Source organism: Rattus norvegicus, chromosome 14, assembly GCF_021556685.1.
Source record: "Rattus norvegicus strain SHRSP/BbbUtx chromosome 14, alternate assembly SHRSP_T2T, whole genome shotgun sequence".
Lineage (NCBI taxonomy): Eukaryota > Metazoa > Chordata > Mammalia > Rodentia > Muridae > Rattus > Rattus norvegicus.
In genome coordinates, this window is record NC_141547.1 from 423,850 (window position 1) to 440,851 (window position 17,002).

At 41.4% G+C, this 17,002-nt stretch overlaps 1 long non-coding RNA gene across 1 annotated transcript; it reads left to right on the forward strand.

Moving 5' to 3' along the window:
• Positions 1 to 1,358: 1,358 nt before the first annotated feature.
• Positions 1,359 to 6,314, forward strand: LOC148001172 (uncharacterized). Its single transcript, XR_015636836.1, has 2 exons — positions 1,359 to 1,610; positions 4,877 to 6,314. It is a non-coding gene; the product is annotated as an uncharacterized LOC148001172 (long non-coding RNA).
• Positions 6,315 to 17,002: the final 10,688 nt, after the last annotated feature.

Consider the following 17,002-nt stretch of genomic DNA (forward strand, 5'->3'; position numbering starts at 1 on the left):
TTTTTAAGAAATCATACAACCATTCTGGAAATCAGTCTGGAGGTTCCTCAGAACATTGGACATTGCACTAACTGAGGACCCAGCTATACCTCTCTTGGGCATATACCCAAAAGATGCTCCAACATACACCAAAGACACATGTTCCACTATGTTCATAGCAGCCTTATTTATAATAGCCAGGAGCTGGAAAGATCCCAGATGGCCTTCAGCAGAAGAATGGATATAGAAAATGTGGACATCTACACAATGGAATACTACTCAGCTATCAAAAACAATGACTTTATGAAATTCATAGGCAAATGGAATGAACTAGGAAATATTATCCTGAGTGAGGTAACCCAATCATAGAAAAACACACATGGTATGCACTCATTGATAAGTGGATATTAGACCAAATGCTTGAATTACCCAAGATGCACCGACCACATGAAACTCAGGAAGGATGATCAAAATGTGGATGCTTCACTCCTTCTTTAAAAGGGGAACAAAAATACCTATAAGAGGGAGGAGGGAGACAATGTTTAGAACATAGATGAAGAAACAGCCATTCAGAGCCTGCCCCACATGTGGCCCATGTATATACAGCCACCAAAACTAGATAAGATGGATGAAGCTAAGAAGTGCAGGCTGAAAGAAACGTGGTATAGATCTCTCCTGAGAGACACAGACAGAATATGTCAAATACAGAGGTGAATGCCAGCAGCAAACCACTGGACTGAGAAGGGTACCCCCATTGGAGGAATTAGAGAAAGGACTGAAAGAGCCAAAGAGGCTTGGGACCCCATAAAAACAAAAATGTCAACCAACCAGAACTTCCAGGGACTAAACCACTACCCAAAGACTTTACATGGACTGACCCAATGCTCCAACTGCATAAGTAGCAAAGAATAGCCTTATTGGGGCACCAGTGGAAGGGAAAGCCCTTGGTCTTGCCAAGGTTGGACCTCCAGTACAAGGGAATATGGGGGGGCAGTAAGGTGGATGTATTGGGGGAATACCCGTATGTGGATTAGTAAGGAGGGAGGGGATGGGGGCTTATGGACAGGAAACCGGGAAGGGGAATAACATTTGACATGTAGGTAAAGACATATATCTAATAAAAATTTAAAAAAAGGAAAAAAGAATAGAAATTTGGTGTAGAGGGCCGCAATAACATTTGCCACCACTAGATGGTGCTGGCTTCCACTGCGCCCCACGTGGAAGGCCAGGATAGCCTCCGCCATTACAAGATGGTGCCAGCTTTCGTCGCACCAGCCGGGCCCCTTTCAGGAAGATAACTGTGCGCATGTGCAAGAATGCCTTTGTGCCAGGTCTTTGCCCACTCCAGGGCGTGCCTTATGAGATCATGGGTAACAACCAATCAGGTGTGGGTGCGCCGCACTAGGGTTTTATAAGCGCGCCATGTTGGCGTGGCGGGTCTTTTCCTCTTCTAAGATTAATAAAGTTGATCACAGTAAGGATTTCTAAATGTCCGCGTGCTTCTTGCCGGCGGAAAGTCGCGCGCGGGACATTTGGTGCCGAGAACCTGGGACACAAAAAAGCTACATCATCGCCGGTGCCAAGAGGAAGCCTCCGTTTCACGGAAGAAATCTAGAAACTGTGGAATTCAGGTAAAACTCTGAGAGACTATGTTTAGCCTTGATCTGTTCCAGCTCAGTCCTCTGCCGGACGCAGCAGGAGCTGCTATGGTTACTCTGGCAGCCCTCGGGTTGTTTCTATTGACCTTTGAGTTTCTAGTTACCGCCAAACGGCCTCAGAGGTCGCGTGGGAACTGCTCAGCTGTAACAGCAAAGCGGAGAGTGTTGGGGGAAGGGCGAAGCGTGTCAGAAACAGAGGGTAGTGAAAAGTTGCAACGAGAAAAGGATCCTGACCGATCTCAAGCACCAGACCCTTCCAATTCGGAAGCGAAAGATTGGGGAAAGAACGCCCCAGGTGAGGAGAAGGGAGGAGATAAAAGGAACACAGCATTTTGGGAGAAAAATTTTGTCTTTGTGCCTGTTAGAAGTGTGCTTAAGCTCCAGCGCTGGCTCCGGGGACGCCGCGTCCCTGCACTGATGCAACAGCTTTACAGAGTCATACTGATCAGATTTGATAGAGGTAGACCGCCTGAAAATTTATTCAGGAGAATCAAACAAAAGGACATCTCAGTGCCCGTGCACAGCCTAATGGAGTTAATGTAATTGGGTTGTGTGTAAAAATATTCAGGACTGTGTTTCACTTCCATACCATTGGCGAATGTCGGTCGTACTGCTCAGATAATATATCTCAGTATCTTACAGGAATTGGGTTTCAACACGTTGGTGGACTAGTCCAGGAATTGAGACAATCCATCGCCCATATCAACTCCACTCGAGTGGATAGTCACCGTGAACACCATCTGTTTTTTTCCCTCTTTGTCTATTGTTTGTCTCTGGTGCACCAGGATGTCCCATGTCTGTCAGTGTATGTCTGTGGTTTTTATTTCTCGTTGTTTAAATGTTTTATGTTTCATGTTCAAAAGAAAAAATGGTAAAAACTTTATCTGCCGGTCGTGCACACCTTGACTTGGTTTTAACTCGTTTCAAAAAGGAACAAATGAATAAAAAACAGTTTCAATCAGGTCTTTGAAGCCCTGTGCCTGGAGCCAGGTGTCTAGATTAGCTGGAGAAGCTGCCCAGAGGCTAAGCGTCTACACGAGCTGATCTTAAAAGCGCCAACAGCTTCTCAGCTTCTTCATACAAGAGTTGATAGCTGTTTCTCTTAGAAAAATCCCTGACTTATTACTTGACTCAACAGGTGACAAGGTGCTTCTCTTAAAATCATAGCAAAAAGGTAAAAATGGTGTTTGGGCTAAATATTAAAGATAGGTGCAGCCACCTCAATTTTGCTTCTCATTGGTTTTAAATGTATAAATATGCTCTACTTGCCTTGGTTATGGACTATTGGCTTTCAAGTTATTGGATATGGTCAAAAGGGTATAATATTGGTAACAGAAAGTTGACATAAATCTGGTAATCTGGATGGAGTCATTCTAGATAACATGTGACATGAGCCAACCTAGGGAAACAGGTCTAAATTGAGGTAATGTTTTTATGGAATTCTTATTCTAGGAACCAGGCTTCTAAAAGAATTTAGGACATTGTCTCTTTGTTGAGGTATTGGAGACCGCACCATCGTGCGTTCATATATAAGAATTGGCAGTCAAACTTTGTATCTGTATTTTAATGCTAATTCCACTGACCCAAGAACAGTTGCCTAGCGAGTTTTGCTTTCCAAAGTTGTGGTTTACCCTAAAGCTATCGGTATTTTTATGCTAATTACCACTGCCCTAAGGACAGCTGCCTAGTCAGTACTCAGAACTCAGGTGACCTCATGGCTATGTTCTGGTGTTACAAAGAGAACTTAAAGATTGTGATTTAGGATTGCCAGCGTTACATTGATTAACTCAAACTTATTTTTAATTAAGGAAAAATCAAACAGGTAGAGATTTTTACAAGATTTACGAAGGATTGATGAGGTTTTGGAACTTGTGAGAACATTACAGCCAGTTTACTTACTCCAACTGCCATTTCAGGATAGATTTAGAGGATTGCTAACAGCCTCATATTAGGTAATTTTGTTGCTTCTTCAGTGTAAGAAGTTAGAACTTAAATCTTTCAATGTATATGGAAATTTTTACTACAAACCTTTGCTCTCAAAATGAGCTTTAATATTTGGGGAATAGCTGTTACACTACTCCAGATAAGAATATTTGAAGGTAATTTTAAGCTTCTAGGGATATGTTAATTGGCTAAGTACCTCACCCTACTAGAGGACTTAGGTCTTTGTTATGCACATTGGAGATAAAGCTTCAGCTGTGTTAGTACAGAGTTGTGGACTAAAGTCATGGAAGTATTTTGAAAAGAAACCTGGTAAAACATATCTTATTCCAAACAACAGTTAATTGGTTATTACAAAATACTGATATTTGGCCTATTACATATACAAATTTTTCAGACGAAATTGATAATTTTACTCTTTACATGCTTTTATACTTCCTGTATATTTGTGCATACAACCCATAGGAAATGCGCTTACTGTATTTATAGGTGGTTCATCTAATGAAAAGGCTACAGGTATGATTGGATCACTTGTTTATTCTCTTGAGTTTCTATTGCTTCAACACAGATTATTAAATTCCGTAGTTTAGCCACTGTTTTTAAATCAAACTTTCTATTCACATACTGATAGCCAATGTGTGGCTTATGGTTTACAATTGATTTCAATTACTTAATGCTTTATTAGAGACAGGTTTTCTACATGAAATCAGTGAGTGATTTCAGTGTAAATTGTCTGACAATGCACTGTCCTCTCAGTGCTCTGGTTCAGACAACTAAACATAAGCATAGACCCAGCTCTTTGAAAATGGTAATGGAGTTGATAACACACCCTCACGAAAAGAGGAAGACTCCATTTGCTTGTTTTCAATTCCCAGCCTCACCCTGCGAGCTCAGGGATTTCTAGTACGACTAAATCTGGACAATATTTACAAGATTTGGCATTTCTAATTAGTGCTTATGTTTAGATAAATAAAGTTTGTGAGCTGCTAGAGACAATAATTTGGTATACAAGTCAATTTATAAATACAAATGCTCAGTGTCCTCAATTTAATCCTCGAGGACTTACCTTAATAAATAATATCTTTACTATATCTTAATAAATAAAAAGGGGGAGTTATCCCTGTATGCTAAATAATGCTCCTTTTATTTCAATTTTAAAATGTTGGATGCCAAAGTTTATGGCACCCTTCAACTAGGCATACTTCTGCCTAGGTGAAATAGAGAGATCCACTTATTGACATGATCCTGTCCAGATATTTTATATGGGGAAGAGAGAATGTTTGTGTTTTTTTCTACAGGATGCTACAAGAGTGTGCCAGCTGCCTGAGTGGTTGCTGAGACTTGCTGATCCTGGTTGCATAAAGATTCAGCTCTCCTGGTTCGGGTCCCTGGAGTCATTCCTCTGCCCTGAGAGGAAGATAGAAGATTCACCTTCATCCTTTGTCATCACAGAGATTTTGCCGTTGCTGCAGTCAGTGTTACCGCTGCGTGTTTCCGTCCCACTGTGGCCTACGCTCAGACTCTGTACACTGCTGCTTCCTGGAGAAGACTGTACTCCAGCTGTTACCCCTGTCCCTTCATTTCCCTGGTGACTCTTGCTGCCTTAACTGGTCATTTTACAGACTGTAGCTTTACAGGAATGCTACCTGCTTAAAGCTACAGTAGACTGGGGAACTCTGTCCTGGTTATACAGATCTCAGAAATGCTTCCATTGTCTGCTGGTTGTTCCAGAGAAAAATGACTGATCCTGAACTGTCCTAGAAAAGACCTTGACACTTTTGCTGCTATTGTAGCAGCCATTACTGCTGCAGACATTGTGTCTGCAGTGTCTGGAGTTATCCTCCCCCAATCTATTGTTAGACAAGTACAGTGGGTGAACTTTCTGGAGTAGTTACTAACAATTGGGAATTCTAAATTTTATTATAGGAGCAGCTTGACTACGGTCCTTGGTGGTAACAACTGAGGAGGACCAGATGAGGTGCCCACTACTTATCAGGAGTGGCTCTGTCTGGTGCAGCCCTATGCTGTGGATCAGTGTTCATACTTGGTTGGTTTGCAAACTCAGATCACAACAGAAACATGACAAGGCCGTTATTCACTCAAGCACTTGTGGCCATTGTACTAGGGGCCTCCCCTGGAATTTGGTTATCTTGCTCAGGAATTAGTCAGTATCTGAGTTCTCTGTTCCTGCACCCCATGGATCTGTGGATCCATTGCACTGGGAGGAGAGGGATTCTCTCTGTATCTGAGTTCTCTGCTCTTACACCCCATGGATCTGTGGATCCATTGCACTTGGATGAGAGAGACTCAGTGATCCTTTGATCAGCCCTTGCACATCGCTGAGGTTTCCTCATTGCACGCGATAGGGTGATCATGACTGCTATAAAATTATATAAATTAAAAGGGTGAGATGTAGAGGGCTGCAATAATATTTGCCACCACTAGATGGCGCTGACTTCCACTTCGCCCCACGTGGAAGGCCAGGATAGCCTCCGCCATTACAAGATGGCGCCAGCCTTCGCCGCGCCAGCCGGCCCCCTTTCAGGAAGTTAACTGTGCGCATGTGCAAGAGTGCCTTTGTGCCAGGTCTTTGCCCACTCCGGGGCGTGCCTTATGAGATCATGGGTAACAACCAATCAGGTGTGGGTGTGCCGCACTAGGGTTTTATAAGAGCGCCATGTTGGCGCGGCGGGGCTTTTCCTCTTCTAAGATTAATAAAGTTGATCACAGTAAGGATTTCTAAATGTCCGCGTGCTTCTTGCCGGCGGAAAGTCGCGCGCGGGACAATTTGGTACCAACAGTTGAGAGTTGGGCATTAATTATTGCCATTCTGAGACTACATGAAGAATAGGATTATAACTACTTTTCACACAAAGATGAAAAGAAATAAAAATGTGTAAATGTTAATGGTCTATGGAAAATGATAAAAGAAAACATTAATTGGAAAAAAGACTAAGTTATACAATATAAAACCCAGTGGAGATATCGAGTAAAAGTGGCCATTTTGCCAAAAGCCATCTACAGATTTAATGCAATCCCCATCAAACTTAATTCTTCATAGAGTTAGAAAGAGCAATTTGCAAATTGATTTGGAATAACAAAAAGACCCTAGCAGGATTGTGAAAACTATCCTCAACAATAAAAGAACTTCTGGGGCAATCATCATCCCTAACCTCAAGCAGTATTACAGAGCAATAGTGATAAAACCTGTATGGTATTGATACAGAGACCAGCAAGTAGAACAATGGAATAGAACTGAAGACCCAGAAATTAACCCACACACCTATGGCCACTTAATCTTTGACAAAGGAGCTAAAACCATCCAGTGGAAAAAAATCTGTTCAACAAATGGTGCTGGTTCAACTTGAAGTGAGCATGCAGAAGAGTGCAAAACAACCCTGCAATTCTACCACATACCAGTCAGAATGGCTAAGATCAAAAGCTCAGGTGACAACAGATGCTGGCAAGGATGTGGAGAAAGAGGAACACTCCCCAATTGTTGGTGGCACTGCAAACTGGTGCAACCACTCTGGAAATCATTCTGAAGTTTCCTCAGAAAACTGGACTTTGCACTACCTGAAGACCCAGGTGTAACTCTCCTGGGCATATACCCAAAAATGCTCCAAAATACAGCAAAGGCACATGATCCACTATGTTCATAGCACCCTTATTTATAATAGCCAGAAGCAGGAAAGAACCCAGATGCTCTTCAACAGAGGAATGGATACAGAAAATGTGGTGCATCTACACAATGGAATACTATTCAGGTATCAAAAACAATGACTTCATGAAATTCATAGGCATTTGGGTTGAACTAGAAAATATCATCCTGAGTGAGGTAACCCAATCACAGAGAAATACACATGATATGCAATCACTGATAAGTAGATATTTGCCGAAAAGCTTGAATTACCCATGATAAAATCCACAGACCACATTAAGCTCAAGAAGGATGACCAAAGTATATCTGCTTCTTTCATATAATATTCATAGGAGGGGATATGGAGACATATTTTGGAGCAGAGAATGAAGGAACAGCCATTCAGGGCCTGCTCCACATGGGAATAGAGTCTATATATACAGCCAACAAAACTATGTAAGATTGGTGGAGCTAAGGAGTGCATGCTGACAGCAGCTGAATATAGCTCTCTTCTGAGAGGCACAGCCAGAGCATGTCAAATAAAGAGGCGAATGCTACCAGCAAACCATTGAACTGAGAATGGGATCCCCATTGGAGGAATTAGAGAAAAAATAGAAAGAACTGAAGGGGCTTGCAAACCCTTAAGAACAACAATGCCAACAACTAGATCTCCCAGGGACTAAACCACTACCCAAAGACTATATATGGACTGACCCATGGCTCCAATTGCATATGTAGCAGAGGATGGCCTTGTTGGGCACCAATGGAAAGAGAAGCCCTAGGTCCTGCAAAGGCTAGATGCCCAACCCCCAGTGTAGGGAAATGTCAGTGGGTGGCAAGGGGGATAGTTGGGGAGGGGAACAGCCTTATAGAAGAAGGGGAGGGGAGGGGATAGGGGGCTTATGTCCAGGAAACTGGGAAAGGAAATAACATTTGAAATGTATATAAAAAAATCCAATAAAAATTCTAAAGCCAAAAAAAGAAAATAAAAGAACAATGTAACACTGCGGGACTTATAGTACCTCACTCTCTCATGAGTAGGGAAGAGATGATTCATATCTGGCAGTGAATTTTTATTCAATGACCTATGGTTTGTATATATTTATAAAAAAAATAAAAAAAGAAATGTTCAAAGTCCTTAGTGATCAGGGAAATGCAAACTAAAACAACCCTGAGATATTACCTTGTACCAATCATAATGCCTATGATAAAAACTCAGCTGATAATACATGCTGGTGAGGATGTGGAGAAATAGGAACACTCCTCCATTGCTGGTGGGACAGCAAACAGGTACAACTCTGGAAATCAGTCTGGCAGTTCCTCAGAAAATTGAACATAGTTCTGCCTGAGGACCCAGGTATACCACTCTTGGGCATATATCCAAAGATGCCCCTACCATACCACAATGACACATGCTCCACCATGTTCATAGCAGCCTTATTTGTAAAAGCCAGAAGCTGGGAAATCCCAGATGTTATGCAATAGATACTGAAAATGTGGTTTGTTTACACAATGGGATACTATTGAGCTATTACAAATGAAGATATCATGAATATTGTAAGCAAATGTATGGAACTAAAAAATATCATTCTGAGTTAGGTAACTCAGACCCAAAACAATATGCATGGTTTATACTCTTTAATTAGTAGATATTGAACACAAAACTACAGAATACCCAGGACACAACCCATAGGACTCAAGAAGCTTAACAAGTTGAAGGACCCATATGAGGATGCCTCAATCCCACTTAGGAGGAAAAAGAAAGCAATCACTGGGGCAGAGGGAAGGAAGGAACTTGGTGGGAGTGGGGACAGAGAGGGGAAGGGGCAAACATGATCAAGTACTGGGGAGGGGGAAACAGGATTGAAACCCTGAGGACTAGCAGAAAAATGGAAACCAGCAACTTCAGGAGGTAGGAGATGAGGGGATTCTCTAGAATATATCAGAGATCTGAGAGGTGCTGAATGTATCAGAGATCTGGATGAAGTGCTCTACAGTGGGGAAGAGGAACTTCTAGTGGAGGGACAGGACATCAAGTAGAGGGATGAGTTTGTTATCCCACAGTCAAAAGCTCTGACCCAGAATTGTTCCTGTCTGAATGAATTGCAGGGACAAAAATGGAGTAGTGTGTGAAAGAAAGGTCCAAGTATAGGACCAAATTGGGATCCAGCTCAAGAGGAGGCCCAGAGCCCTGGCACAGTTTCTGATGCTGTGGTGTGATTGCAGACAGAAGCATAGCATGGCTGCCTTTTGAGAGGCTCAACAAGCAGCTGAAATTGTCAGATCCAGATAGTAGCAGCAAACCAAAGGACAGAAAACTGGGGATCCTTTGGTTCAATTTGGGAAAAGTTGGAAGAAGCTGAGAAGAAGGGCAGCCCCATGTGAAGATCAGCAGTCTCAAATGACCCCAAGATCTCTCAGATACTAACCCACCAGCCAGGCAGCATATACCAGCTGATATGATGCCCCCGTCACATATACAGCAAACTGCCAGGTCCGGACCCAGAGATGGAAGATGCACTTAACCTTCAAGATATTTGAGGCCCCAGGGAGTGGGGAAGCCTGATTAGGTTGAGGTAGGGGGTGGGGATATCCTCTTGGAGACCAGGTAGGGGAGATATTGGATTGGGAGAAGTCGGGGGAACACACAGGAGGGGGATAAAGTCTGGACTGTAAAAAAGTATTAAACTATAAAAATAAATTTTAAAAAGAGACACCATGAATTTTTCACAGAAATGGAGGGAACTTGAAAATATTATCTTCAGTGAGTTAACCCAGTCCAAAGAGGGCATACATGATATAAACTCACTTATAAGTAGATATTGGCAATAAGATACAGGTAAGATACTACACTCTATAGACCTAAAGAAGCCAAACAAGAAGAAAGGCCCAAGCAAGGAATCTAGAATTTCACTTAGAATGGAGAATAAAATATTCATAAACAGCAGCTGGCAGAGAAGTAGTATGAGGAGGGGAATGGTAGTGGGAAAGGTCAGGTATGGGGAAGGACAGAAGAGAGAGCAGAAGGTGGTGAAAATGAATAAATCTCAACTGATGGGAGCAAGGAGGTGGGTGCATCTACAGGACAAGACAGAGACCTGGGATAAAGAGGATGCTCAAGAATCAATGTGGGAGGAACCTCGCTGATCCCATTCCACAGCTCCCTCCTCCAAACCCCGTGGGAGAGAGAGCTAACTGGCCAGAGAGATGGTCACTCCTGAGACTGCAGAGCAGGAGAGACCACCAATACTGCCCACCCCTGCGACATCCCTGGCCCAAGAGGAAACTGTATAGGGCCTCTGGGAACAGGAATACAGGGGCACTAAAGTGACAGGTCCCCTGCAGTTCAGACACTGCCCAGATCTGAAAGGACCAGGTCAACAGCTCCCTGTACCCAAAACCCTGGGAGGGAGAGCTAAACCTTCAGAGGGTCAGACACGCCTGGGAAGCCAGAAGAGACTACACTCTGCCCACATTTCTGACTCCAGAGGAAAACAAATAATGCCACCTGGAACCCCAAGTGCACAGGGGACTGGAAAAAAATGGGGCAGGCCCGTCTGGTTGCCGCCCTCATGGAGAGCTCAATAGCAACCTCCCAGGAGCAACTTCAGCCCCAGGACCAGAGGTAAGACCAACTTTTCTGCTTCAAGTGACCTGCCTGGTGGGCTCAGGACACAGTACCACAGAAACAAATGAAGACCAGTAGACAGGAAAGACTACACGCCTAAAAGCAGAACACTCTGTTCCCATGACTGGCTGAAAGAAAAGAGAAAAACAGGTCTACAGCACTCCTGACACACAGGCCTATAGAATGGTTTGCCACTGTCAGAAAGAGCAGAACAAGGTAACACCAGAGACAACCTGATGGCGAGAGGCAAGCACAGGAACCCAAGCAACAGAAACCAAGACTACATTGCATTATTGAAGCCCAATTCTCCCACCAAAGCAAACACTGAATATCCAAAAATACCAGAAAAGCAAGATCTTGACTTTAAATCAAATTTGATCATGATGATGGAGGACTTCAAGAAAGACATAAAGAACTCCCTTACAGAAATGCAGGAAAACATAAATAAACAAACAGAAACCTATAGAGAGGAATCACAAAAATCCCTAAAGAATTTCAGGAACACACAATGAAACAGGTGAAGGAATTAAAAATGGAAATAGAAGCAATAAAGAAAGCACAAAGGGAGACAACCCTGGATATGGAAAAGCAAAGGAAGAGACAAGGCCGTAGATACAAGCATCACCAACAGAATACAAGAGATAGAAGAGAGAATCTCGGGAGCAGAAGATTCCATAGAAATCATCGACACGGGGTTGGGGATTTAGCTCAGTGGTAGAGCACTTGTCCAGTACTCACAAGGCCCTGGGTTCGGTCCGCAGATCTGAAAAAAAAAAAAAGGAAAAAAAAATCATTGACACAACTGTCAAACATAGGGCAAAACGGAAAAAGCTACTGGTCCAAAACATACAGGAAATCCAGGGCTCAATGAGAAGATCAAACCTAAGGATAATAGGTATAGAAGAGAGGGAAGACTCCCAGCTCAAAGGAACAGTAAATATCTTCAACAAAATCATAGAAGAAAACTTCACTAACCTAAAGAAAGAGAACATACAAGAAGCCTACAGAACTCCAAATAGATTGGACCAGAAAAGAAACTCCTCCCGACACATAATAGTCAAAACTCCAAATGCACAAAACAAAGAAAGAATAATAAATGCAGTAAGGCAGTAACATATAAAGGCAGACCTATCACAATTATGCAGTAAGGGAAAAAGGTCAAGTAACATATAAAGGCAGACCTATCAGAATCACACCAGACTTCCCGCCAGAAACTATGAAGGCCAGAAGATCCTGGACAGATGTCATACAGACCCTAAGAGAACACAAATGCCAGCCCAGGTTGCTGTATCCTGCAAAACTCTCAATTAACATAGATTGAGAAACCAAGATATTCCATAACAAAACCAAATTTACACAATATCTTTCTACAAATCCAGCACTACAAAGGATAATAAATGGTAAAGCCCAACATAAGGAGGCAAGCTATACCCTAGAAGAAGCAAGAAACTAATCGTCTTGGCAACAAAACAAAGAGAGGAAAAGCACACAAACATAACCTCACATCCAAATATGAATATAATAGGAAGCAATAATCACTATTCCTTAATATCTCTCAACATCAATGGCCTCAACTCCCCAATAAAAAGACATAGATTAACAAACTGGATACACAACGAGGACCCTGCATTCTGCTGCCTACAGGAAACACACCTCAGAGACAAAGACAGACACTACCTCAGAGTGAAAGGCTGGAAAACAACTTTCCAAGCAAATGGTCAGAAGAAGCAAGCTGGAGTAGCCATTCTAATATCAAATAAAATCAATTTTCAACTAAAAGTCATCAAAAAAGATAAGGAAGGACACTTCATATTCATCAAAGGGAAAATCCACCAAGATGAACTCTCAGTCCTAAATATCTATGCTCCAAATAGAAGGGCACCTACATACATAAAAGAAACCTTAGTAAAGCTCAAAGAACACATTGCACCTCACACAATAATAGTAGAAGATATCAACACCCCACTCTCATCAATGGACAGATCATGGAAACAGAAATTAAACAGAGACATATTCAGACTAAGAGAAGTCATGAAACAAATGGTCTTAACAGATATTTATAGAGCATTCTATCCTAAAACAAAAGGATATACCTTCTCACAACCACATTGTACATTCTCCAAAACTTACCATATAATTGGTCATAAAACATGCCTCAATAGATAAAGAAAGATAGAAATAATCCCATGTGTCCTATCGGACCACCACGGGCTAACGTTTGTCTTCAATAACAATAAGGGAAGAATGCTCACATACACATGGAAGTTTAACAAAACTCTACTCAATGATAACCTGATCAAGGAAGAAATAAAGAAAGAAATTGATAACTTCTTAGAATTTAATGAAAATGAAGGTACAATGTACCCAAACTTATGGGACACAGCGAAAGCTGTTCTAAGAGGAAAACTCATAGCTCTGAGTGCCTGCAGAATGAAATAAGAGAGAACATATATCAGCAGCTTGATAACACAGCTAAAAGCTCTAGAACAAAAAGAAGCAAATACACCCAGGAGGAGTACAAGGCAGAAAATAATCAATCTCAGAGCTGAAATCAACCAAGTAGAAACAAAAAGGACCCTACAAAGAATCAACAGAATCAAAAGTTGGTTCTTAGAGAAAATCAACAAGATAGATAAACCCTTAGCAAGATTAATGAGAGGACACAGAGAGTGTGTCCAAATTAAGAAAATATGAAATGGAAAGGGAGACATAACTACAGAATCAGAGGAAATTCAAAAAATCATCAGAACCTGCTACAAAAGGCAATATTCAACAACACTTGGAAATCTACAGGAAATGGACAATTTCCTAGACAGATACCAGGCCAAAGTTAAATCAGGAACAGCTAAACCATTTAAACAACCCTATTACTCCTAAAGAAATAGGAGCAGTCATTAAAGGTCTCCCGACCAAAAAGAGCCCAGGTCCAGACAGGTTTAGTGCAGAATTCTATAAGACTTTCATAGAAGACCTCATACCAATACTATCAAAAGTATTCCACAAAATTGAAACAGATCAAGCACTCCCAAATTCCTTCTATGAAGCCACAATTACTCTTATACCTAAACCACACAAAGACCCAACAAAGAAAGAGACTTCAGACCAATTTCCCTTATGTAGATTGATGCAAAAATACTCAATAAAATTCTTGCAAACCGAATCCAAGAGCACATCAAAAAAAAAATCATCCACCATGATCAAGTAGGCTTCATCCCAGGCATGCAGTGATGGTTTTATGTACGGAAACCATCAACATAATCCATATACACAAACTGAAAGGTAAAATCCACATGATCATTTCATTAGATGCTGAGAAAGCATTTGACAAAATTAAACAACCCTTCATGATAAAAGTTTTAGAAAGAATAGGAATTCAAGGTCCATACTGAAACATAGTAAAAGCCATATACGGCAAACCAGTAGCTAATATTAAACTAAATGGAGAGAAACTTGAAACAATCCCACTAAAATCAGGAACCAGACAAGGGTGCCCACTCTCTCCCTACTTATTCAATATGGTTCTTGAAGTTCTAGCAGAGCAATCAGACAACAAAAGGAGATCAAAGGAATACAAATTGGAAAAGTAGAAGTCAAAATATCACTATTTGCAGATGACATGATAGTACATTTAGCTGCTCCCAAAAGTTCTACCAGAGAACTACTAAACCTGATAAACACCGTCAGCAAAGTGGCTGGATACAAAATTAACCCAAATAAATCAGTAGCCTTCCTCTACACAAAAGAGAAAGAAGATGAGAAAGAAATTAGGGAAAAGACACCCTTCATAATAGTTCCAAATAATATAAAATACCTTGGTGTAACTTTAACCAAGCAAGTGAAATATCTGTATGATAAGAACTTCAAGCCTCTGAAGAAAGAAATTGAAGAAGATCTCAGAAGATGGAACGATCTCACATGCTCATGGATTGGTAGGATTAATATAGTAAAATGGCCATTTTACCACAAGCGATCTACAAATTCAATGCAATCCCCATCAAAATACCAATCCAATTCTTCAGAGAGTTAGACAGAACAATTTCTAAATTCATCTGGAATAATAAAAGACCCAGGATAGCTAAAACTATCCTCAACAATAAAAGGACTTCTAGGGGAATCACTATCCTGAACTCAAGCAGTATTACAGAGCAATAGTGCTTAAAAACTGCATGGTATTGGTACAGAGACAGACAGATAGACCAGTGGAATAGAATTGAAGACCCAGAACTAAACCCACACACCTATGTTCACTTGATTTTTGACAAAGGAGCCAAAACCATCCAATTGAAAAAAGATAGCATTTTCAGCAGATGGTGCTGGTTCATCTGGAGGTCAACATGTAGAAGAATGTAGATCAATCCATGCTTATCACCCTGTACAAAAGTTAAGTCCAAGTGGATCAAGGACCTGCACATCAAACCACAATCAAACTACCAGAAGAAAAAGTGGGGAAGAATCTCAAACACATGGGCACTGGAGAAAAGATCCTGAACAAAACACCAATAGCTTATGCTCTAAGATCAAGAATCAACAAATGGGATCTCATAAAACTGCAAAGCTTCTGGAAGTTAAAGGACACTGTTGTTAGGACAAAATGGAAACCAACAGATTGGGAAAAGATCTTTAACAATCCTACAACTGATAGAGGGCCTATATCCAAAATACACAAAGAACTCATTAAGTTAGAGTGCAGGGAGACAAATAACCACATTAAAAATGGGGTTCAGAACTAAAAAAAGAATTCACAGCTCAGGATTTCTGAATGGCTGAGAAAGACCTAAGGAATTGTTCAACATCTTTAGTCATAAGGGAAATGCAAATCAAAACAACCCTGAGATTTCACCTTACACCAGTGAGAATGGCTAAGATCAAAAACTCAGGTGACAGCAAATGCTGGCGAGGATAAGGAGAAAGAGGAACACTCCTCCGTTGTTGGTGGGATTGCAGACTGGTACAACCATTCTGGAAATAAGTCTTGAGCTACCTCAGAAAATTGGACATTGAACTACCTAAGGACCCAGCTATACCTCTCTTGGGCATATACCCAAAAGATGCTCCAACATACACCAAAGACACATGCTCCACTATGTTCATAGCAGCCTTATTTATAATAGCCAGGAGCTGTAAAGATCCCACAAGGCCTTCAGCAGAAGAATAGGTACAGAAAATGTGGTAAACCTTCATAATGAAATACTTAATCAGCTATCAAAAACAATGACTTTATGAAATTCATAGGCAAATGGAATGAACTGGAAAATATCATCCTGAGTGAGGTAACCCAATCACAGAAAAACACACATGGTATGCACTCATTGATCAGTGGCTATTAGCCTAAATGCTCGAATTACCCTAGATGCACAGTACACATGAAACTAGAGTAGGATGACCACAATGTGAATTCTTCACTCCTTCTTTAAAACGGGAACAAGAATACCCTTGGGAGGGAATAGGGAGGCAAAGTTTAGAACAGAGGCAGAAGGAACACCCATTCAGAGCCTGCCTCACATGTGGCCCATACACATACAGTCACCAAACTAGATAAAATGGATGAAGCAAAGAAGTGCAGGCTGACAGGAACCGGATGTAGATCTCTTCTCAGAGTTACAGTCAGAATACAACAAATACATAGGTGAATGCCATCATTACACCACTGAAATGAGAATGGGACCCCCGTTGAAGGAATGTTAGAAAGGACTGAAGGAGCTTGAATGGGCTTGCGACCCCATATGAACAACAATGCCAAACAACCAGAGCTTCCAAGGACTAAGCCACTACCCATAAACTATACATGGATTGACTTTGGGCTCCAACCTCATAGGTAGCCATGAATAGCCTTGTAAGAGCACCATGGAAGGGGAATCCCTTTGTCCTGCTAAGACTGAACCTTCAGTGTTCGTGATTGTTGGTGGGAGGATGGGGAGGGGAAGGGGTTAGGGGGATGTTGGCCTGGAAACGGAAAGGGAATAACAATCGAATTGTAAATAAGAAATACCCAAGTTAATAAAGATGAAAAAAAAAAAAGAATCAATGTGGGAGACATTACATGTGTCTTACTTCTTTGGGGTTTTGGAACCTGAAGAATCCACCTCCTAAAGCCAAACAGAAATCCCTGCGGAGTGATAGAAACATCAACCCACCCACAAAATTTTCAACCCTAAA